This window comes from Phacochoerus africanus, chromosome 1, assembly GCF_016906955.1.
Source record: "Phacochoerus africanus isolate WHEZ1 chromosome 1, ROS_Pafr_v1, whole genome shotgun sequence".
In the NCBI taxonomy this organism is placed as follows: Eukaryota; Metazoa; Chordata; class Mammalia; order Artiodactyla; family Suidae; genus Phacochoerus; species Phacochoerus africanus.
Genome location: NC_062544.1, coordinates 266,230,302 through 266,255,789, shown reverse-complemented (window position 1 = coordinate 266,255,789; position 25,488 = coordinate 266,230,302).

Below are 25,488 nucleotides of genomic sequence, written 5' to 3'. Positions count from 1 at the left end.
TTTTAAGCAGAGTTTTGTCCGGATAGATGCCCAAGAGTGGGATTGTGGGGTCATATGGAAGTTCTATGTATAGATTTCTAAGGTATCTCCAAACTGTTCTCCATAGTGGCTGTACCAGTTTACCTTCCCACCAACAGTGCAGGAGGGTTCCCTTTTCTCCACAGCCCCTCCAGCACTTGTTATTTGTGGATTTCTTAATGATGGCCATTCTGACTGGTGTGAGGTGGTATCTCATGGTAGTTTTGATTTGCATTTTCTCTTATAATCAACGATGTTGAGCATTTTTTCATGTGTTTGTTGGCCATCTGTATATCTTCTTTGGAGAAATGTCTATTCAGGTCTTTTGCCCATTTTTCCATTGATTGATTGGCTTTTTTGCTGTTGGGTTGTATAAGTTGTTTATATATTCTAGAGATTAAGCCCTTGTCGATTGCATCATTTGAAACTATTTTCTCCCATTGTGTAAGTTGTCTTTTTGTTTTCTTTTGGGTTTCCTTTGCTGTGCAAAAGCTTTTCAGTTTGATGAGGTCCCATGGGTTTATTTTTTCTCTAATTTCCATTGCTTTGGGAGACTGACCTGAGAAAATATTCATGATGCTGATGTCAGAGAGTGTTTTGCCTATGTTTTCTTCTAGGAGTTTGATGGTGTCCCGTCATATATTTAAGTCTTTCAGCCATTTGGAGTTTATTTTTGTGCATGGTGCGAGGGTGTGTTTTAGTTTCATTGCTTTGCATGCAACTGTCCAGGTTTCCCAGCAATGCTTGCTGAATAGACTTTCTTTTTCCCATTTGATGTTCTTGCCTCCCTTGTCAAAGAGTAATTGACCCTAGGTGTCCGGGTTGATTTCCGGATTCTCTATTCAGTTCCATTGGTCTGTCTGTCTGTTTTGATACCAGTACCACACTGTTTTGATGACTGTGGCTTTGTAGTATTTCTTGAAGTCTGGGAGAGTGATGCCTCCTGCTTGGTTTTTGTTTCTCAGGATTGCTTTGGCGATTCTGGGTCTTTTGTGGTTCCATATACATGTTTGGATTGTTTGTTCTAGTTCTGTGAAAAATGTCCTGGGTAATCGGATAGGGATTGCATTGAATCTGTAGATTGCTTTGGGTAGTATGGCCATTTTTACAATATTGATTTTCCCAATCCAGGAACATGGAATATCTTTCCATTTCTTTCCATCTTCTTTGATTTCTTTGATTAAAGTTTTATAGTTCTCGGCATATAGGTCCTTTACCTCCTTGGTCAGGTGTATTCCGAGGTATTTGATTTTGTGAGGTGCCATTTTAAAAGGTATCATGTTTTTGTATTCCTTTTCTAATGTTTCATTGCTGGTATAGAGAAATGCAACTGACTTCTGAATGCTAATCTTATATCCTGCTACTTTGCTGAAATTATGAATCAGTTCAAGGAGTTTTGGGGTTGAGTCCTTAGGGTTTTCTATGTATAGTATCATGTCATCTGCATACAGTGACAGTTTGATCTCTTCTCTTCCTATATGGATGCCTTTTATTTCTTTGGTTTGTCTAATTGCTGTGGCTAGGACTTCCAAAACTATGTTGAAGAGCAGTGGTGAGAGTGGGCATCCCTGTCTTGTTCCAGATTTGAGTGAGAAGGCTTTCAGTTTTTCCCCATGGAGGATTATATTTGCTGTGGGTTTCTCATAAATGGCTTTGATTCTATTCAGGAATGTTCCCTCTATACCCAGTTTGGCGAGGGTCTTGATCATGAATGGATGTTGGACTTTGTCAAATGCTTTTTCTGCGTCTATTGAGATGATCATATGATTTTTGACTTTTCTTTTGTTAATGTGGTGTATGATGCTGATTGATTTCCGCATGTTGAACCATCCTTGTGAACCTGGGATGAACCCAACCTGGTCATGGTGTATAATTTTTTTGATATGTTGTTGGATTCAGTTGGCTAATGAATGAAGCCCTCGGAATTTCAAAAGGAGAGTCAGACATCACATCTTTCAGGGTATGTGGTATCAGAGGCCAGTCATTTTCTGACCCAAAATAAATGCATTTCAACATAGCCACTGATCGGGAAGAGGGATCAGTCTCCCCGAAAATCACTTTGCATCAAGGGGATTATGTTCATAATTGCCTAAGGGTTATAATCATTATTAAATAGAAGAAATTAATAAAATCAATGTAGGAAATAGTGTTTTATAATAGTTAAAACTATAAACCAAATGGTTTTTATGCTACAGTATTTGCTGCCCTGATACTTGCATGACATTGGCAATACTATTTGTTAATATAACAAAAAATATATATATATAGTACTTATTTTTAGTCTAGCAAAAAGAAAGGAGAAAATAAAGCTGTCGTAGTCTATTAAGAATTAGCTGTTTATGTAATGAAATTCGTTCTCTGTATTGGATCTGACCCTATCAGTCATAAAATTCATCACGGAATTTTTCATCTGAATTTTCTTCAAATAAATATTAGATAATTATGAAATGCATTTTCTTTCATCAAAAAAGTGATTTTTTAAACTGCTTTGAATTGTTATTCAAGATGTCATTTTGAGAACATTATCTCATATATTGCCTGATGTTACTGAATAAGTTAACAGTGTGATAGTTATTTCCAGTGAAACTCTGACTCCCTGCTGAATGATGTCTTTTTGTGTTTATTTTAGAAAGCTTACATAAGGTTTCCCGCATTATCTGGAAACTGTATTTCATATTTATTTAATTTATTGTATAAGTGTGTTTTATTTATTTTCATTTGCTTGTTTTAAACTCTTGATATGTATGGATTCAGTTGAACTTGTTTTTTGCTGCCCAAATTTACAAATAGCTCAATTATTAAATATATCAAAGGTAATTAGGCTAATAATTGATTAAAGAATAGATATGTGACATATATCATACAATATCATATACTGATTCTATCACTCAATTTTCATAAAGGAAATCAGTATAAATTCATGAGGTCCAGATTCAGAAGTGTTCTTTTCCTGAGAGTCTCAAGCTCTACTTCTATATTTAGGTATTTATTTGGTTGTTATATTAAAATGTTAATGAATCGAGTTTTTTGCTTTTATTTGTTTTGTTTTGGTTTTTTTTTTTTGCTCTTAAATATGTTTGCAATCCATTCCCCTGTATCAGAAATGGTAAGCCAACTGTGGCTCAAAATATTCAAATTACTTCTCTACATCTGATACAGGAAAAAGTGGAGACAGTTTGAACATCCAAAGGCAGTACTCCCTGAACCCTCACCAGCTCCAATGCCACTATCATTTCAATGTCAGTGCCTCAGAGTACTACACATCAGAGTTATTGGAAGTCTAAGTCCATATGAAGAGGAGAATGCAAGAAATAGCCAGTACTGAATCTGTTTAACCTAAGTTTTTCTCAATATCTTTTCATTTTTAAGGTTTTTAAAAAGTTTTTAATAACTCTTTTAGTGATTATACATTATCAAAGACATATTTGTTTCATTTTGACTTCAATTTTTTGTTAAAAGCAAAGAAATATAATAACTATATTGGAAAATTAATAGTAACAACCCATTTAAATTAAACTCATCATTTTATTTTTCCTACCCATAATTCTATATGCATAGGTGTAGGAGATGTCTGGAATGAGTTTCATCTAATGCTAATGAGAGTTGGGACCCATTAAAGAACAAAATTCAACTGAGTAATTTTTAAAGATCTCATTGGATTTATTCAGTGATATGAATCTGGCAGCAGACACCCTACCAGATAGAAAGAAGCTTGGAAGAACTGTACAAGGTTAAGAGATTTTCCAAGACCAAGTGAGCACTGCCAAGGACGTTATACTGAATGTTTACTGATTAGTTAAAGTAGGGTTACTTTCCACATACGGAGTAAAAGGAAGTCTGGGAGCTGGGTCACAGGCTTTCCTTTTCTGGGGAGCTGAGATTAGAAATTTAGTTAAGTTTTAGTTTGCTGAGGTAGGGCCGAGCATGAATAACTTCATCTTGAACCCAAACTGGTTTTTTTTTTTTTTTATACTTCCAGTTTCATTGAGATATAATTGACATATGGCACTGTACAAGTTTAAGGAATAGAACATAAAGACTTGAAGTACATACATCACGTAATGATTACCACAGTAATTTTGCGATACTCATATAGATACAAAATTAAAGGAAAAATAGAAGTATTTTTCACTGTGATTAGAACTCCTAGGACTTATTTTCTTAACAACTTCCATATATAACATTCAGCAGCATTCATGATATTTATCATCGTATACATTCCATTCCTAATACCTATTTTTTTATGACTGAAAGTTTGTATGTTTTGATTGCCTTCATCAAATTCCACTTTTCTGATTCTGGAAAATACAAATCTGATGTCTTTTTCTGTGAGTTTGCTTGTTTGTTCATTTGTTCTTGAAGTATAATTGACCTACCATACTGTGTTACTTCTTGGTACACACCATAGGCATTTGAAATTTCTGTATTTTTCAAAACAATTACCCGCATAAATCTAGTTACCATCTGTCAATATACAAATATGTTACATAATAGTTGACTGTCTTCCCCACAGTGTACATTTTATACACGTGACTTACTTATTTTGCAATGGAAGCTTATATCTAAGCTGCTTATGTATTTCTTTCCTTCCCCTACCCCTTCCCCTCTGGCAACTGTCTGTTCTTTGTATCTTTTGCTATGCTTGTTCATTTTTTTTCTAGATGTCACATATAGGTGAAATTATATAGTATTTGTCTTTCTCTGTCTGAGTTATTTCCCTAAACCTAACACCCTCTAGGTCTATCCACATTGTTACAAATGACAAAACATTTGTTCTTTATTATGGCTAAGTAATATTACATTGCTTGTGTGTATATGTATCCATTCATTTTTATCCATTCATCTGTTGATGGACACAGGATGCTTCCATATTAATATTGCAGTGAAAATGGGAGTGCATATATTTTTTTAATTAATGTTTTTGCTTTCTTTGAGTAAATACACAAGAGTAGAATTGCTGGATCATATGATAGTTCTATTTTTGATTTTCTGAGGAATTCCATAATATTTCCCACTATGGATGCCCCAATTTAACTTCCTACCAACACTCCAGAAGAATTCACTTTAGTCAGTTTGTTGTCTTATTGATAATAGCCATTCTCAGAATTTTGAGGTGATATCTCATTGTGATTTTGATTTGTAATTTTCTGATGATCTGTGATGTTAAGCATCTTTTCATGTGCCTGTGGCTATCTGTATGTCTTCTTCAGAAAAAAAAATATTTCTCAGATCATCAACACATTTTCTAATCAGGTCATTTTTCTGATGTTTACTTGTTCATATGAGTTCTGTGTATATGTTGGATATCATCCACTTATCAGATATAGTTTGCAAGTATTTTCTCCTACTCAATATACATCTTTTAATTTTGGCGATAATGCTCATCACTGGACTAACGCATTTTATTTCAGTGTAGCCCCATTTGTTTATTTCTGCCTTTGTTTCCCTTAACTGAGGAGACATACTCAAAAAATATTACCGAGGCCGATGTGGAGATCATACTGCTGATGTTTTCTTCTAGAAGTTTTATGGGTTTAGGGCTTGTATTTAAGTCTAATCCGTTTTGACTGTGTGTGTGTGTGCACATGTGCTTGGTGTGGAAGAGTAGTGCAGTTTGTATGTAGCTGTTCAGTGTTCCCAACACCATTTATTGAAGAGACTATCTTTTCCCCATTGTACATCCTTGCCTCTTTTGTCATAGATTAATAGACCATATAAGTGTGGGTTTATTTCTGAGTTCTCTATTCTATTTCATTGATGAATGTTTTTGTGCCAGTATCATACTGTTTTTTTTTTAAATTAAAGTGTAGTTAATTTACAATGCTTGCCTATATTGTTTTGATTACTGTAGCTTTGTATTGTGACTTGAAATCAGAGAATGTGATGCTTCCAACTTTGTTCTCTCTCAAGATTGTTTTGGCTATTTGAGGTCATTTGTGTGTTTCCATACAAATTTTAGTTATTTGTTCTGGGTCTGTATACAAAGGCCATTGGTATTCTGATAGAGAGTGCATCAAATATGTAATAGTAAGATCTTTTTAACAATACTAATTATTCCAGTTTGTGAAGTTATCTTTCCATCTGTTGTGTCATCTTCAACATCTCTCATCAGTGTCTTAGAGACTTCTGAGTACATGTTTTGTACCTTTTTAGTTAGATTTATTCCTAGGTATTTTTTTTTTGATGCTATTTTAAGTTGGATGTCTTCTGATAGTTTATTGTCAGTGTATAGAAATGCAACATACCTCTGTATATTACTTCTGAATCCTACAACTTTACCAAATTCATTGATGAGTTCTAGTAGTTTACTAGTGGTGATTTTAGGATTTTCTATGTATACTGCCGTGTCATCCACACATTGACACTTTTACTTCCTTTCCAATTTGGATTCCTTTTATTTTTCTTGTCTGCTTTCTATGGCTAGGACTTCCAATACTGAATAAAAGTGGCAAGAGTGGGCATCCTTTTGTTTCTTATCTTAGAAAAAAATGCTTTCAGTGTTTGATCATTGAGATGCTAACATTGAATTAACATAGAGTATGTTAACAGGGGACTTTTATTTTTTTGAATTATGTCCCTCTATACACCCTTTGTTGAGAGGTTTTTTTTTTTAATAGATGGATGTTGAATTTTATATAATGCTTTGTTTGCATCTATTGATTTGATCATATAGTTTTTAATCTTCATTTAATTATTACGGTATATAACACTGATCGGTTTGGGAATAATGAAACATACTTGAATCCCTGGGATAAATCCCACTTGATCATAGTGTATTATCTTTTTAATGCATTGTTTTTGTTGTTGTTGTGTTTGCCTCACTCATGGCATGTGGAAGTTCCTGGGCCAGAGATCAAACCTGCACCACAGTGGTGATCCAAGCCTCTATATTGACCATGCTAAATCCTTAACCTTCTGTGCCACAAGAGAACTCCTGAATTTGATTTTTGTTTTGGATTTTTTGCACCTATGTTTAGCATTGAATTGTCATTAATTTTCCTTTTTGGATGTTTTTCTCTGGTTTTAATAACAAGATGATGCTTGCCCTGAAGAATAGAATAAGTTCTAAAACTTTTCTTCCTCTGCTGTTTGTTTCTTAAACTGTTTGAGAAAGATCGGTGTTAACTCTTCTCTAAATGTTTGGCAGAATTCACTTGTGAATAAATTTAGGCTCCACCTTGTTGTGTTTTTTGAAGGTTTTTGTTTGTTTTGTTTTGCTTTGTTTTTTCCCCCTTGTGGTTTATTACTAGTCACATAGATAGCACTTTAGGAAAACTTCCTTGACATGATTTCAATTTTCTTAAATTTATTAAGCTTTGTTTTATGCCCTAGCCTGTGATGTATCCTAGTTCACTGTGCACTTGAAAAGTATGTGTATTCTGCTGCTTTCTATATATCTATTAAATCTATTCAGTCTAATGTGTCATTTAGGCTAGTGTTTCATTATTGATTTTCTATCTGAATGATATATCTTTTGATGTAAACGGGGTGTTATAATCCCCTACTATTATTGTGTAAATATTTGCCTTATGTTTAGGTGATCCAAAGTTAATCTATAATTACAATTGTTATATATTCTTATTGAAATGGAATGATCCCTTTATTATTACATGATGTCCCTCTTTGCATCTTGTTACAATCTTTGTTTTAAATTTTTTAAGCCGATTTTAACTGATACATAAGTATTGCTACTCTGGCTTTCTTTTTATTTCCATTTTCATGGAGTCCCTTTTTCTATCTGCCTACTCTGTTTGTGTGTCTTTATATCTGAAGCAAGTCTCTTATATGCACCTACATATAGGTCATGTTTTTGTCTCCATTAAGCTTTTTTTTGGGGGGGGGGGGGGGCTGCACTCTCAGCATATGGAAATTCCAGGGCTAGGAGTTGAATTGGAGCTATGTCTGTGAGCCTATGCTACAGCCACAGCTACATGGGATCTGAGCCACGTCTGTGACCTACACCAAACCTCATGGCAACACTGGATCCTTAACCCACTTAGGCCAGGAATTGAATCCACATCCTCATGGATCTTAGTCCAGATCATTAATGGCTGATCCATGAAGGGAACTCCCTATTCAGCTATTTTTATGTTTTCTGATTAGAGCATTGTCTGTTGGCATTTAAAAATGATTATTGCTTGTTATGTACTTATCGCCATTCTGTTAATTATTCGAGGGTTGTTTTGTAATTCAATCTTGTTCCTTTTTTCTTTCTTTTACTCTCATCTCTTGAGATTTGATGATTACCTTTAGCGTTACTTCAGAATTTTTCTCTTTGTGTGCCTGTGCACCTGTTTACAGATTTTTGGTTTGTGGGATTATAAATGAGATTATAAATACCAAGCTCTATTTATAGCCAAATATTTTAAGTTGCTGACCTCTTTTGTGTGTACACATTTTAATAACCTTACATTTTTACTACCTGCCATATTTACTGCTTTTGATATCATACTTTACATATTTTTTGTGTGTACCCCTTGACTACTTATTGTGGGTGTAGATGATCTTACTAGTTTTGTCTTTCAGTCGTTTTCCTAGCTTTGTATATAACTGTTTACAACCTTTACTCTATTTGCTGGTTTTGGATTTGTATTGACATTGACATGTTTTTCCTCATAACTTGAATTGCTGATAATGATCATTGTGCCTCCCACGTTTTCTTTCTTTCATATTTATTTTTTAAATATTCAATTTAGTTAAATATTTAAGTATTTGATTGTTCCATTTTGGAGAGAACATTTAATTTATAAGACTTTATGGATCTCAGCATAATATACTCACTGAAATTGAGTATATTACTTTTATATTCAGATAATATCTAATTATATTTCTCCTCTTTGAATTTTTCTAAAGAGATTTATTTTCATATATAATTCCTTTAGTTTTATTTTTAATTTTGTCTTTGTGTTTTAAAGATGATGCTGCTCATACTATAACTGTATTGAAAATATTTCTGCAAATCCAAGTACTTTCTTTATAAATTAATTTTATATCTGGGCAATAATATCCAATACTTGTTGGTCTTATGAGTAGCAATGATTATGATTATTAAAAGAGAATTAATGAATTAATTAATAATGTAAGTAGTCAAATTGAACAAAAATCATTAAAATATAGATGTTAATTTTTTCAATTCAAATCTGTTGAATTTCATTTTTGTTGCTGGCTTTAACTGGGCCCTCAGATGAGGCCAATCTCTCTAGGATGTGAGACTCTAAAGGAAAGACAAACAGCAGAGAAATTTAAACACAAGTAAGTTTTACAACAAAATAACACCATATTGTATGTAGATTCCTTACATGTTATAGGGTTTTATTTTTGGTATTAGAAATAAAATATGTAAATCATTACATTAATATCACTCAATAATAAGATATTAAAAACTTTGTTAATTATTTAGTAGTTGAAGCTAAGTTTTCCAACCTTCTTTCTTTAGGTAATGATCCATGGATATGTAGTATATGTCTGCAGTATATGACCATTCTTTACCATGAGCTAATACATCTTTTACATGATGAGAAAATATTACTCTCTTGTATCTAGAAGAGCAGGTCTTTGCAAGCCTTAGGGCATTATAGTATCGGGCATATTACATGTTATAACAATGAGATAATACCAAAGAATTTATTGTTTTCAATCTTTTCAAATTGCCACTTATCATTCAAATATTAACATGTTTGTTACTTAGTAATAACCATAATAGAGGAATAGAAAAAAAAATCTCTCTACAATGTAAAAATGTAAATATGCTATTTATGTATCATCACTGCCAGTCTTCTTTGTATAACAAATGGGAGAAGAAAACAACAAATTTATACAAGTGGTGCTTGATCTTCGAGGATCTGCCTGTCATTTATAAGACTTTTTGAAATAAGGATGTATCCAGTTCTCCTGGGTTCTTGGTAGCAATTGGAAAAAGGTAACTTTACCTGCAGAAGTCTTGCAATAGTCTAATAATATCTAGTTCTTATTATCTTAATTAGTGATATAAGAAAATATCTGAAAAATCCTACTAATACTTAGTTCCTTAGAGTTCTAAAGCTTTATCACTAATTTATAAATTAATTTCTAATAAATTATAATTAAGTAGATCTGGCAAGAGGGATTTACTTTGATTTTTGGCCCCATATTCTCAAGTAATAGAGTAATTTAGCAAAATGTGGATTTTCTTCTTCATTTATTTGGTTTTGTTTTCTAATTCCTTCTACTGCCAGGTTTTAAGAGAGGCATTTATTCATGTATTATGTTGCTAAGCAGTGAGGTTACAATTAGGGAAAAATCCAACATTTCTACCTAATAACATACATAGAATTTCAGAATTGAATCATTACTTGTTATCCGACAGATAGCAAGGTTTCAGTACCTTGCTAAAATAGTAAAATCGGCAGATGCTTAACTGTATAAAAATGATGTAGCATTTACCCATCCTCCCTTATATTTAAAGCATATCTACATTACTTGTAATGATTAATACAACGTAATTGTTATGTAAAATAGTTGAAAAGGCAATGTAAATATTATGCACATTGTTGCTTACATATGGCAAATTCATGTTTTGTGTTTTGGAATTTTCTGGAATTTTTTTTGAATTTTTTGGAATATTTTTCTATCCATAGTTTGTTAAATCCAAGGATGCAGACCTTGCAAATATGGACTGTCAGCTGTACTCCATGAAAAATTTTAAGTGCATTGAGGTTTCTTGCCATTAGTATTAATATATTTCATCGGCTACCTGTTTTTTACTACCTATTACTCACTTGTAGTAATCGAACTTATTGAAAAACTAATCTTTATGTGTAATCTATGACTCTGCATCATACTGGTACATGATCAATACAGAGAGAAACTTATTGTGTTTTATTGTCATAACCACTGAACTTAATAGCCACTTTGGCTCTATATTGTAAATTACATTATATTGTTTTACTTTGTAAAATTATGTATATTTTAGTTTGACATGAAACCCTAAGCAAGAAAAAAGGCTCTACATATTTTATAGGCATACCTCATTTCATTGTATTTTGCTTTATTGCACTTCACAGGTATTATGTCTTTATAAATTGAAGGTTTGTGGCAACACTGAGTTGCCAATAACAGTTAGCCTTTTTAAGCAATAATTTTTTTTTTTTTTTTGTCTTTTAGGGCCACATCTGTGACATATGGAAGTTCCCAGGCTAGGGGTTAATTGGAGCTATAGCTGCTGCCCTACGCCACAGCTACAGCAATGCAGGATCTGAGAGGCATCTGTGACCTACACCACAGCTCACAGCAATGCCAGATCCTAAACCTACTAAGCCAGGCCAGGGATTGAACCTGCTTCCTCATGGATAATAGTTGGGTTCATTAACCACTGAGCCACGATGGGAACTCCTAACATCTTTTTTAAATCAAAAGACTATATGCATTATTTTTCAGACATAATGCTGTTATACCCTTAATAGACTACAGCGTAGTGTAAACATAACATATTCAATGGAAAATTTAAAAAATTTTATAACTTACTCTATTGTGATGTTCACTTTAGTGCAGTGGTCTGGAACTAAGCTCACAATATCTCTGGAGTATATGTATATATTGGGAGGGAGAGAAAGAGAAAAAGAGAGGGGAGAGGAGGGAGAGAAAAATTTCCTATAGGAGCCAGTCTTCAAAAATAAGAAAAAAAAATGAGAAAAAATTATCCTCTAACGTCTTCATGGTATTTTAAAAGCAACAAAGTTTTTACCTTTGCAAATCTCTAATTTTTAACATAGGCTTATCAGGGGTTAGGGCCAATTGTTTAACAAGTGAAAATAAGTTAGAGGATGAGTTGATTCATGAATTATTCCACTGATTTGACATTATGAACCATTGCAATTGTTTGGACCTCTTGATAAAGGCACTCTGAAATGCCTGCCACTACACATTAATGCATTTTGCATTAGATTCTAATCAGCTGGAGATCCAGAATCTTAGATTTAAATACCAAGGGGTAATTTTCAATGTCCTTTTTAAGAACTATGTCTTGTTTTGTTATACTAAAATATCCCTGCATCAAAAATCTCAACTATCCTGTGCTTAATTAGTAACACACTCAAAAACATATTAAATTTATCCAAAATTGTAGATTTAATGAATGTTTCTAATTTTAAAAATACTGTTGATTACATCTTCATTGTTAAAACCATGTTTCTTCTTATTCCCTTGTCTAACATAAAATAATTTATTTGAGTAGTCAATGAGATTTTGAGTCTCTAGAAACTTCAAGTGTTTCTTTTAATTTAAACTTCCAAATAAATTTAGGTAAATTGCACTTTTAGTATCAATGAAAAAGAAGACATTTTGAATTTCAGTGGTGGAATTTTTCTTCTATAATTTACAGAACTTTAACTTATTATTTTATACTATTTGTAAAGTTCAATTGTCATCTCATTATGTTGTAGTATTGTTTCTGTTGAACATGTCTACTTTGATAATAATACCAAATGTTCATATCGCTAAAAAGGATACTCTCACTTGAACAAGGTAAGTATGCTATTATACGCTATTATTAAAAAAAAAATTATAAACAGGAACAAAAACATGGAAATATGGAACAATTTGGAACGAAAGGGGCTAGTCCAGTCTGACAGTGTAGTTTGTAGATTATTCTCTCCTCTTCTTTAGCTTCTTGGTTGAGAACACTGCAAGGATGTTGAAGGTGTGTCATTGACCTTTCCTCAGCCTGGGGTACAGCTGCAGTGATCCTCTCATGAAAACCACAATCACAGAAGAATTGAAGGGTAAAGAGTCTGGAGTCTTTCTCCCCATTCATAGAAGTCTAAGTGGTGAAAAGTACAGTTCTTCAATTCAGTTTTGCATATGTTAACTTTAGTACTTACCACAAGTCCTCACATTCCACATTATCCACTTTAACAGATCAACAAAAGATGAAGGAAATTAGGGTTATTTGTCCAATATCTCTTGAGTAGTAATTTCCAAGGCTGGATTTGCATGTTGGTCCACTTTGCTCTCTACCACCCCATCTATCACCTCATGTCCTAATATATCCCATTTAGATCAGAGGCCCTCTTCCTAATATTTATGTATTTAGTTGATATGCTTTCCTGTTCAATGATGTTTTTATTTAAAGACATATAGTCAATAAAATTTTTTGTGTGTATATATATGTATTTATAAGATTATATTATATATAATAAGAAATAATCAAAACAGAAAGGATCATGATCAAATATTCAAATTCTGATGACCAATGAAAATCATAAAAAGACATAACATTTTTTAAAAGAGCACACATTGGAGCAATCATCTCAAATATATATTAGAGATGCTTGTTATTGATATTCTATTCTATACTATATATAAACAATATATAAACAAAATAGCCAGGAGTCAGTTTTCTCTCTGTAAAATCTGACTCCATACAAATTAGAGAGGAGAAAATAATAGAGATATGTAAAATAATACATAAAATTCCTAAAAAATGAAATTTTATGAAAATTATACTTTAAAAGAATATACTTATTCTTTTATAACCTACGTATTTAGAAGAGAATACGTAGGTTAAAGTAAAGTTTCATTGCAAATTTTTTAAACTGATACCAGGTAAAATTGATTCCAAAAAAGTAAGAATGATTACTCTAGTTTTATACCAAGAGTTTATTCTTTTTCTGCCAAATATAAAACACATTTATAAAACAAAAAAACATTTAAAAAACAAAAATTTCATACTCTAATAGTCTCATAATCTAAAAATTATGATTCTTACTCCTAATATGATTTATTTTTTCTCTTATTTATATTCTTTTTATTTTTAAATATTTCAAATATACAGAAAAATAAAATAGTACAAGTCACCTTTTTTTTTCTCCTAAATGATTTAATTTTAGTTACTGGCAGATCTCAATTTTTTTTTCTAACATTTATTCAGGACTAGATTTAAGGTATATAATTAATTTTCCCCTAATTTTATACTGTGACCTTTTAGAAACTTTTAAAGAAACAAGTATATAATTTTCCCCTCATATACTTATAATAACATTGTATGAGGCTTAGGAGAGATAAAATAACAAAGTCACACAAAAGATACACAAAAGTCCCTTTACAAGGGTCTGATAACATTATCCCTCTAAATCGTTTCTGAATTGAAACAATGGAATAAATAGCAATTTAACTTAACCTGGTTGTTTTATTATTCACACATTATTTTATTAAGTGAAGTTTAATAAATTGTTCCCATTCAATGCATACACTTTGTTTAGTGTTGACATGTATACACAGGCAGGCTGTGCCATTGTTAAGATTCAGAACATTTGATTATTAGAGAAATTCAAATCAAAACTGCCATGAGATACCACCTCACACCAGTCAGAATGGCCATCATTAATAAATCCGCAAATAACAAGGGCTGGAGGGGCTGTGGGGAAAAGCGAACCCTCCTGCACTGGTGGTGGGAATGTCAACTGGTACAGCCACTATGGAGAACAGTTTGGAGATACCTTAGAAATCTATACATAGAACTTCCATATGACCCCGCAATCCCACTCTTGGGCATCTATCCGGACAAAACTCTACTTAAAAGAGACACATGCACCCGCATGTTCATTGCAGCACTATTCACAATAGCCAGGACATGGAAACAACCCAAATGTCCATCGACAGAGGATTGGATTCAGAAGAGGTGGTATATATACACAATGGAATACTACTCAGCCATAAAAAAGAGTGACATCATGCCATTTGCAGCAACATGGATGGAGCTAGAGAATCTCATCCTGAGTGAAATGAGCCAGAAAGACAAAGACAAATACCATATGATCTCACTTATAACTGGAATCTAATATCCAGCACAAATGAACATCTCCTCATAAAGGAAAATCATGGACTTGGAGAAAAGACTTGTGGCTGCCTGATGGGAGGGGGAGGGAGTGGGAGGGATCCGGAGTTTGGGCTTATCAGACACAATTTAGAATAGATTTACAAGGAGATCCTGCTGAATAGCATTGAGAACTTTGTCTAGATACTCATGTTGCAACAGAACAAAGGGTGGGGGAAAAAATGTAAATGTAATGTATCCATGTAAGGATAACTTGATCCCCTTGCTGTACAGTGGGAAAAAAAAAAAAAAAAAAGATTCAGAACATTGTCATGATTCCCAAAATACCCTTGTGTTTTTTGCACCTAATTCCTACCCTTGACTTTGGACTCAGCACAGGATTTATTTTCATATGTGTTAATGGTCATGTGGGGGGCTCCAGTCTTTTATTATTTACAAAAGAAAATCCCATGAAGATTGCATATAAGTTTTTGCATGTAAACATACAATCAGTTTTCTTGGTTAAAATCTAAGAAGGGAAAGAAAACACTGTGTAGTTTATAACTTTAGGAAATAATTTCTAAAATAGTTTCCCCAAATGAAATATTTTACACACTAGCCAGTGTTTTTTTTTTTTTTTTTTTTTTTTCCCCGGTATGTTTAGGGCCACAACTGTGGCATATGGAAGTTCCAGGCTAGGGGCTGAATAGGAGCCAGAGCTGTTGGTCTATACTACAGCCACAGCAAAGCCAGGTGTGAGCTGCATCTGTGACCTACACCACAGCTTGCAGCAACATGGATCCTTAAATCACTGAGTGAGGCCAGGGATCAAACCCGCATCCTCTTGGATACTGATCAGATTCATTACCGCTTGCCACAATGGAAACTCTGCCTGTAGTATTCTTATCATCATCACAGGATGAGTTTTATAAATTTTAGCCATTCTGATGGATGTGTATTGATATTTTACTGTGATTTTACATTTGAGTTTCCATAATACCTAATGATTTTGATCCTTTTGAGATTTTGAGCACCTTGAATAACTTTAGATTACATTCTATACCTTGTGAATATTATGCCATGCCAACTAGGTTCTTTTACGTTCTCTGAAGAAAGTGGATGTATTTGTTTTAGTATGTAATTAAATCACCTAGATTTAACACATCTGTCTTGTGTGTGGTTGGTGACAACTCAGAGCTCAGTCCAGCCAGCTTTTAGCTTACCAAGAATATGTATGTGCCTATGGTTCAGAGGTCACCACAGAGACTAAGGTGTTTCTAATGCACAGAATTTGAGATCCACCTTTAAGACAATCTCCTTTCTGGGGTAACCCTCTCATATTCCAGCATCACTTGTTGCTGCAGGTTCTTTTCCCCTGGTTCTATGACCAAAACACCATGGAGTTTTGATAGGTGTTTTAGCTGAACTGTGTCATACCGAGATGCTGCTGACAAGGCAAAGCCAAGAAATGTGAAACTCTCCCTGTGTCCCTGTGAAATGTGAATCTCTCTGTGATATTCTACCTGTTGTTATTCACTCTTCAGACTGCTCTTACCAAATTAGATGCAAGGCCCCTAACTGAGCTGAAGCCCACTCCCACCACTTCCCTCCCCTTCTCTCTGAGAGTTCTTTCCTGCTAGGATTTGTGCTGCCTTTCAGGAAACTGAGTTTGGTGCAAGCAAGGCAGGCTTTTATTTGATGGCCAAAGAAGGGAGAAGGGTTGCTCGTGCTCCAATGGTACTTTCTCCCTGATTATAAGCAGGAACAAGCTTTTCATAGAAGAGGATTAAGGAGGTTATAGAGGGCAGTGGTCTTTCATCATCCTGATTTATGGACATGAGTGGTGATTCCAAGGAATGCTTCTTTGTGACCCTTGTCAGGCCTTGTCGTGTCTGGGTCAGAAGCAGCTAGAACTGATTGGGCCTCATGGGCAGAGACTTATTGTCACAATGAGATGGTGAAGTCCCAATTTTGAAATTGCTCCTATCATGGAAACACAGCTTGCTCTTGCTCCTCTTGCTCCTGTCATGGAAATATTGCTAGGAGATACAGTTTCTGCATGCTTGCCCAGCTGGAGGTTTTTTTTATTTGAAATGGTGTGGGGCTTCCTTGCCTCCTCGCCTAGGATAGGTGTACTTATTTAATAGAGACAGTTTAGGTGAGGGATAGGGACCTTCCACTTGCTCCCCTGGGTCACACACAGGTAATTTTCTTTTATTTTTATTTTGGGGGGAGGTCTTTTTTTTTTCCTTTTCCCAGAACTTATAGTCATTATCTGTGAGTGGGTGAATATATTAGAACCTTTCTCCTTCTCCATAGGAATTTTTTTTCCACCTAAAGATGGGACCTGCTATAAATATTCTTATAAGGTGGTTAGTTTATTGTTGTAACATACATAAAACTAAAATTTGCCTTAAGACTGTTAATCTTGTCTTTCAGGTCTACTGAACAAATAGCTAAGACTGAGGAAATAGCTTCAGCACTCAATGTTTGCTTGAAGAGAGTCATAGCTATATATGCAAAAAGGTCAATATAGTAACAAAATTTGATATTGCCTAAAAACATAAGCTCTGCTATTCCCAGTCTTGTGTTGCACAGCAGTGAGGATGCCAGTTATCCCCTCAACCACTGGTATGGACATGGCAGAATTTCAATGACTTATTTAGCCTTTATACTGTCTCCACAATTTCAAAGATGTATTTTTGTATGTAAGTTGTATAGGGGAAGAATAAATTCCAGATTATTTAACTTCTTTTCATGACTTGGATGTCTAACTTTGGGTTGTGCTTGTATTGTGACATTTTAGAGCATCACCTGATATTGAAATAGAATGATCCAAGGACTTAATTTTTTTTTTTTTTTGCCTTTTTGCCTTTTCTAGGGCCACTCCACGGCATATGGAGGTTCCCAGGCTAGGGGTCTAATCAGAGCTATAGCTGCCACACCTACGCCAGAGCCACAGCAATGTGGGATACGAGCCACATCTGCAACCAACACCACAGCTCACAGCAATGCCGGATTCTTAACCCACCGAGAAAGGCCAGGGATCGAACCCACAACCTCATGGGTCCTAGTCGGATTCATTAACCACTGAGCCACGACGGGAACTCCCAGGACTTAAATTTTGAACCATGACCTCCTTCCATTAAAAAAGAAAAGTGGTTCCTATCATGCTGCAGCGGGAATGCCAGGGACCATGAGGTTAAGGGTTTGATCCCTGGCCTTGCTCACTGGGTTAAGGATCTGGATTAGACCCTAGTCTGGGAACTTCCATGTGCCTCAGGTGCGGCCCTAAAAAACAAAAAGACAAAAAAAAAACCACCAAAATTCAAACAAACAAAAAAAACTACAACTTAAGAATATTTATAAAGTAACTATTGTTAGACCTAAGGCAACAGATTTCACGGGATTGCAATTCCCTGGGAAAAGGGAAATGTATGTTATGAACTCTCTCATTGCCCTAGACATCTGCTTAGAGTCATTTTTCCAGAACACTGACTTAGGAAGGAAAAACCAAATTGAGGCTAGCAGAATTTTTTGCATAGAAAAGAAAAATTCCAGGGTTTAGGGAGGCTAAGACTATAGGAAGTAGCAGGGCAGGGTATTGAAAATAAGCTGACAGGCAGAAAAATGGCTATAGTAATCCATACAGGGCCCTCTCTTTACCAAAAACAAATTACAAGATGGTATATTGATAGCCAGATATATTTTAATCCTATTAAATATACATGTTATAAACACTACAGTTAGAAGACAAGTTGAAGAGTTCCCATCATGGTGCAGCAGAAACAAATCCAACTAGGAACCATGAGGTTGTGGGTTCCATCCCTGGCATTGCTCAGTAGGTTAAGGATATGGCATTGCCGTGAGCTGTGGTGTAGGTGTAGGTCACAGATGCAGCTCTGATCTGGGGTTGCTGTGTCTGTGGCATAGACCAGCAGCTGTAGCTCTGATTGGACCCCTAGCCTGGGAACCTCCATATGCTGTGGGTGAGGTCCTCAAAAGCAAAAACAAAACAAACAAACAAAAAAAGACAAGTTGTGAAACTGGAAAACAAAAGTAAAGAAGGTCTCAGATGTATGTAATCTACAAAATAGAATGGCATGTGCCATCATCTTTTGTATTGAAAATCACATTCAAATATCACTTCAAATCTTTGGAAAATACGGAGTTCCCATCATGGCTCAGTGGTTAATGAATCCGACTGGGAACCATGAGGTTGTGGGTTTGATCCCTGGCCATGCTCAGTGGGTTAAGGATCCAGCGTTGCCCTGAGCTGTGGTGTAGTTTGCAGACGTGGCTCAGATCCCGCGTTGCTGTGGCTCTGGCGTAGGCCAGCAGCTATAGCTCTGATTAGACCCCTAGCCTGGAAATCTCCATATGCCGTGGAGTGGCCCTAGAAAATGCAAAAAGACAAAAAAAAAATCTTTGGAAAATAGTACCTAATATTTCTCATTATTGTGCTACAATTTCCTAATGCTTCCATTCAATTTTAACAGCCAATAGGCTCATCAAGGTATTTTCATTATTATTTTCTCCCTCTAAATTTATTATCTCATTGTAATTGTTACAGAATTATGAGCATTATCTTTTCCTTCAAAATAAATTGCTTGTACAGAAATTTCTCAGAGATAATTTATGTTGTGTAGTTATAAATGTTAAAAAAATGTAGAGTACTATGTATAGTTACTTATATATTTATATTTATTATATTTATTTATGTATACTTGTACATACACACACACATATATATATATACACATATACATACAGGAAAAAGAATTCACTTTACTGAATTGATGAGTTTTTTTCCTTACCACTTTTTTCTATCCTTGTACTTTAGCACATGGACTAATTGAACTAATGAATCAAGAGATGCTGTCAAGGTAATGTGCTCTCATTTCATCAGAATTTGAGATACTGTCTGATATACCACTTAAATTGTGGGCTTTCTCTGTAAATTTAAAACATCTACATAAGTGGCTACTTGTTCCACATCAAAGAAACAGTTGTAACTACATCTAGGAAAAGACAGAAGCTTAGGTATTATAAAAAAAAAATGGCGTTATTTTTCATCAAAGCCTTGTGCATTGTCAGACATAATGTAGAATATAAACCAAGTGTTAAAAATAACCCTGCACTAATTAACTTATATTAATATTATTATGTCACCTAGAAACACAAAGGTTTCTAATGGAAAATGTTCCCCTCTTAATTACAGTCAATTTTTTTTTTGAAAAATACTGTGCTCGAATCTGATAGATTTGAATCATTTTGTAGTTTATTATTGCCTTGTTCTTTTGTCTCGGTGTATTGATATATTTATTTATCTTAAAATACCCTCCAGTACTAAGCAGGGATTCAAACATGCAAGAAAAATGAAGTATCTATAATGCCAGCTGTGCCTGGGCTATAGTATTGAGGTAGTTAGATTAAAGGTTTGGTAAATTAACAGGAAAATAGCAGCAAAATATAGGACAAAACAACAGTTTCCACAATTTTAAATGTTTCCTTGTTTGACTACCTACTGAAAAAGCTTGGCCCTAAGAACTCCTTTTCATCTGAGTATTTTAAGAAATTAATTTATTCTGTAAGGTGCTCCCTAGGAGAATGTCCTGTTATCTTTTGTCAGCATTTTCGCTTTCATGACCTTTGGAAACATTTTGCTTTTCAGACATATCTTTCCTCCAACTGTTCTCTAGAAAATAAATTGAAAGTTCACCTGATGGTGATCATCTAATAAGAAATATTTTCAATGTCAAATTGAAATTGGAGAAGCACATTAAAGTGTGTTATGATTTTAGATATATAGTTTGTTTCACCAGAAGCTAAGACATTTTTTCTCTAGAATTCTGCTTTTTTTTAAAAAATTCTTTTTAAAACTCTTCTCTCACAGGGTTTTTGAGTGGATTAAATAAGATACCATGTACATCTTTCCTAATATAGGTTCTGATTTATTGTTTTAGAAATAAGTAAATAAATAAGATTGTTTTCCTTCCTTTCCTTACACTAAAGTTGTTTTATGTGCATGCTTTGTCTTCCCTATAAATGTGTAATCATGAGATTAGACATCACATCTGTTTTATTTGCACAATTTCCCAAAGCTAATGAAATGGTGCATTTCATCTCTAAAGTACTCAATAAATGTTTATTGGTGAATATAGCATGTGACATTGGTTATAAGCTTCATTGGTAAAGAGATGGTCCTAAGTTTAATATTTATGTTGATTATTGTTAATTTTGAGGCAGGCATCTATATTCCCATTTCATTGACGAATAGCAAATGCTGTCAAAGATTCAGTGATATACTAATAAACAGGGTCATAAGGTTTATATGTAAGTGTTTCATATCATATCTTAAATGATTTACAAGAAAATTAGTATAGCCACAGGTTTGTCATATATTATACAAAGTAATATCCCATGAATATAACATATGTTTTAATTCATAATTAATACTTACAATCTGTACTTTATTTTACAGTGAATCACAGAGCAGGGAAAACCAAGGGTTAGCTTATCTTGTGACATCAGAATATAATCAGCTGGATAGGTTTTTACTAATATGACATTACTTGAAGTGTCAATAAAGGGGCAGATACAGACAATGCTTGATAAATATCTGTAGAATTATTGAATAAAATTAAAACTGCTGCAATTTTGGGGAGTCCCTTGGTGGATAAGCAGGTTAATGATCCAGCATTGTCACTACTGTGGCCTGGGTCACAGCTGTAGCACAGGTTCAACTCCTGGCCTTACAACTTCTGCATGTGGAAAAATCTCTGCAAATTTCATATTCTGATGGAAAAATCTCTTATATCTGTATCATTTTTTGGTAGTCAGTTTCTCAAAGACTTATTGTACCACCCTGCCCATAGAAATATTTCCCTCCCTCCTTGAATGTAATAAATTACTTTTATTCACTCTTGACTTGCTCTTTATTTCATACTAATGAGATGCCATTACTTTGTTTCAGATGATGTCTATGAAATAGTCACATTCAAGAATTTTAGAGGTTAGAGATGATACACATTGAATAGAAAATTATCAGCATTATATTGTTATCAAACATATCATGATGGCAAAATAATGCTGCTATTTAGAAATACACAAATAAGCATCAGATTATATATTCCCACACACATGTAGAAAAATCCTGGGGAAGTTTACTTTTTAAGAATAACTGGGTTAGACATATTAACAAAATTAGGCAAATTCGCCTTATTTACTGACAACAATGTTTAACTGACAGCAATAGATTTTGTTGTTGTTCAGGTTTTACTGTTCTTTGTATGCTTTACCCTTGCATACCTAAAGGTCAGAAATTCTTTTCTATTCTTTTCACCACTATGTGCTCAGTATCTAAGACTTCTGGTTCTAGGCCCAATATGTAAAGAGCTTGGAAGTCATTACTCACCTCCTTACAGTAATATAAAAGCTTATTTATCTCAGTTCCTACTATCTTATACAGCATGCCTAGCTTTAAACAAAAACTTACAAGGTAGTAAGGCAGGAAGAATACTGTTTAAAGAGTGAGTGCAAGCATCAGGACTAGACTCAAATATGACCCTGATGCTGGAGTTGTCAAAAAAAATTTAAAATAATTATAGAAATATATTAAATAATTGTGTATATATATATGTATATGTAAACGAGAGAGAGAGAGAGAGTCTCCAAAGGAAAAAGTAGACAAAATGAAAGGATGAAAATATAAATGATAGGTAATATAAAAAGAGAAATGGAAACTCTAGCAGAGTTAAATGCTGGAAACCAAAAGCATTGTGAAAGAAATAGGAATGCATTTAGAATGTCCAAAGAGATAATAAGTAACACTAGTAATACTAAAGATATGTTTATAAATACTTCCCAAATTTAAATTCAGAGAGAAAAGTAAGGAAAAGAAAAACAGAACAAAACACCCAAGAACTGTGGGATAATTTCAAAATGTGTAATATATGAATAATTGGAATACCAGAAGAAAAAGAGAGAAATGGAGCAGAAAAATGTATTTGAAGTATAATGATTTAGAACCTTCCAAAATTATTCATGGATATAGAACCAGAGATCCACAAAATTCAGAAAATACCAAATAGGATAAATAACAAAACCAAACCAAAACAACTAATCAACCAAATAAACAAACAAGTCCTAGAAATATCATATTCAAACTGAAGTAAACACAGTTGAGAAAGAGAAAACTTTGAAAGACACCATGGAAAAAAACTATCTTACATTCAGAGTTCCCATCATGGCTCAGCAGTAAAGAACCCAACAAGTATCCATCAGGACTTGAGTTTGATAGTTGGCCTCACTTAGTGGGTTAAGGATCCTGCATTACTGTGAGTTGTGGTATAGGTTGCAGATGCGGCTCAGATCTGGTGTTGCTGTGGCTGACAACTGTAGGCTGACAACTGTAGCTCCGATTTGACCCCTAGCCTGGGAACTTCCATGTGCCAAGGTACAGCTCTAAAAAGCAAAGAAAAAGGAAATACATAATTTAAGGACCACACCCCCCCTTTATATGTTAAAGTCCTAACTCCCAGTACCTTTCAGTGTGACTGAATATGGAGATGGGGGTCATTAAAAAGATAATTGAGTTAAAATAAGTTCATTTGGGTGAACCTAATCCAATATGACATGTGTCCTTATAAGAAAAGGAAATTACAACGCGGACACACAGATGAGGATCATGCGAAGGGTGAAGATAGTCCTCTACAAGCCAAAGAGAGAGGCCTCAGAAGCAAAGTAACCCTGCCAACCCCTTGATATCAGGTTTCTAGTCTCCAGAACTGTGAGGAAATAAATAACTATGGTTTAAGCCACTCAGTCTACGGTGTATTTTCATGGTAGCTCTAGCAATCTAGTACACAATCCAATTAAGACATAGGCAAAAATCTTCTCATCAATGCAAATATGAAGAAGGCAAATATGCATATGGGAAAATGATCATCATTTATTATTAGTTTATTGCTAATTAAATAAGATATGCAAGTAATATCATTAAAATAAGATATTATTATTAGTTTATTGCTAATTAAAATAATAAGTCCTATACAACTATTAAGATGACCAAAATCCAAACCCTGACAACACTAATTGCCATCAAGGAAGTAAATCTATAGGAACTCTCATTTGTTGGTGGTTGAAATGCAAAATGGCAGCCCACTTGGGAAGAACTTTGGGATTTTCTTGAGAATACTCTTACTTTCCAATACAAAAATTGTGCTTCAAAGTATTTATTTAACTGATTTGAAAGCTTATCCTCACATGAAAATTTGCATGTGAATATTTGGAGCAATTTTATTCATAATAGCTTAAAACCAGAAGCAACAAAGATGTCCTTCAACAGGGGAATAAAGAAAGAAGTTGTGATACATCTATCCAATATATATTATTCAGCAGTTAAAAGAAATGAACTGGCATACCGGAGAAAGACATGATTGAATTGTTAATGCATATTGCTGAGTGAAAGAAGTCAGTCTGAAAAGGTTGCATAGTGTATAATTCCAATTATATGACACTCTAGAAAAGACAAATTTGTAGAGATGACAGTTGTCAGGGTTTCAGATAAGGGTGTGTGTTATAGGTGAAACACTGTTTTTTTTTTTTTTTTCTTTAGAGTGGTGAAACTATTCTGTATGATACCATAATGATGGATACATGATACTCATAAAATTTTAACTGCACATAGATTGACCTAATATAGTCAAATTGAAAAAAAAATAATTTAGGATAACAAGGGGTCCTGGGATGGAGTGGTGATGTCATAAAACTAATTATATTACAAATGTACAAAACAGTCATTAAAAGTGAGAACGAAGTGCTAAATAACTTTATAAATGAGTAGTCTGCTAGCCTAAAAGTTAAAGGAACTATAAGTAAACATTACATTTTATTTGATAAAGATCTGTCCATGAGGCTGTATGAGTTAACAGTTCTGATACTGACATCCATACACAGTGGAATTGAACAATTAAGTAGATAAGTAGAAGATGGTACTATGCAAGTTTCTCACAGTTGGAGAGGAAGTTTACAAATAAGTTAGGGGAGGAAGAATAATCCACATGGTTATGAATTTGTATTAGACTACCAGTATCAACTCATGTATATACAACATATTTATATATTTAAATATAGATAGTTGTATATAATGGTCTAGTATTCATACATATATATTTCTGGTTCTCTCAGCTGATAGGGCATAGAAGCAGTAATACTCCAGGAGTAATGAGCACACTTAGAAGTCAAATCTTAATTTCTAAAGTCATTCTCTAATAAAAGGACCTAAGCTCTTTGGAGAAATGCCTTTTTCGAGGACTGGGCAAGAAATCGACAAAATAGGCCTGGAGTGTCTTGTAGTGCCAGCAAATATTGTAGTGCTTAGAACATGCACACACACACTCTCTCTCTCACACACACACACATATACACGCAAAGATAAATATCTGTCAAAGGGTTACAAGAGTCAACAGAAAGACCCCCTGGACAAATTTTTAACAATCTGACCAGAAATTAGGTAATATTGGATTATGGTTCAAAAGTAAAAAATAAATATGGATGACTCCATATGAATATAAATAAATGATCCAATAAGTAATATGTCATTGGAAGAAGACAGCCTAATAGTTGATGAGAAAGAATATCTAATAATTAAGTACTCTAACCTTAAGTGTGTGTTG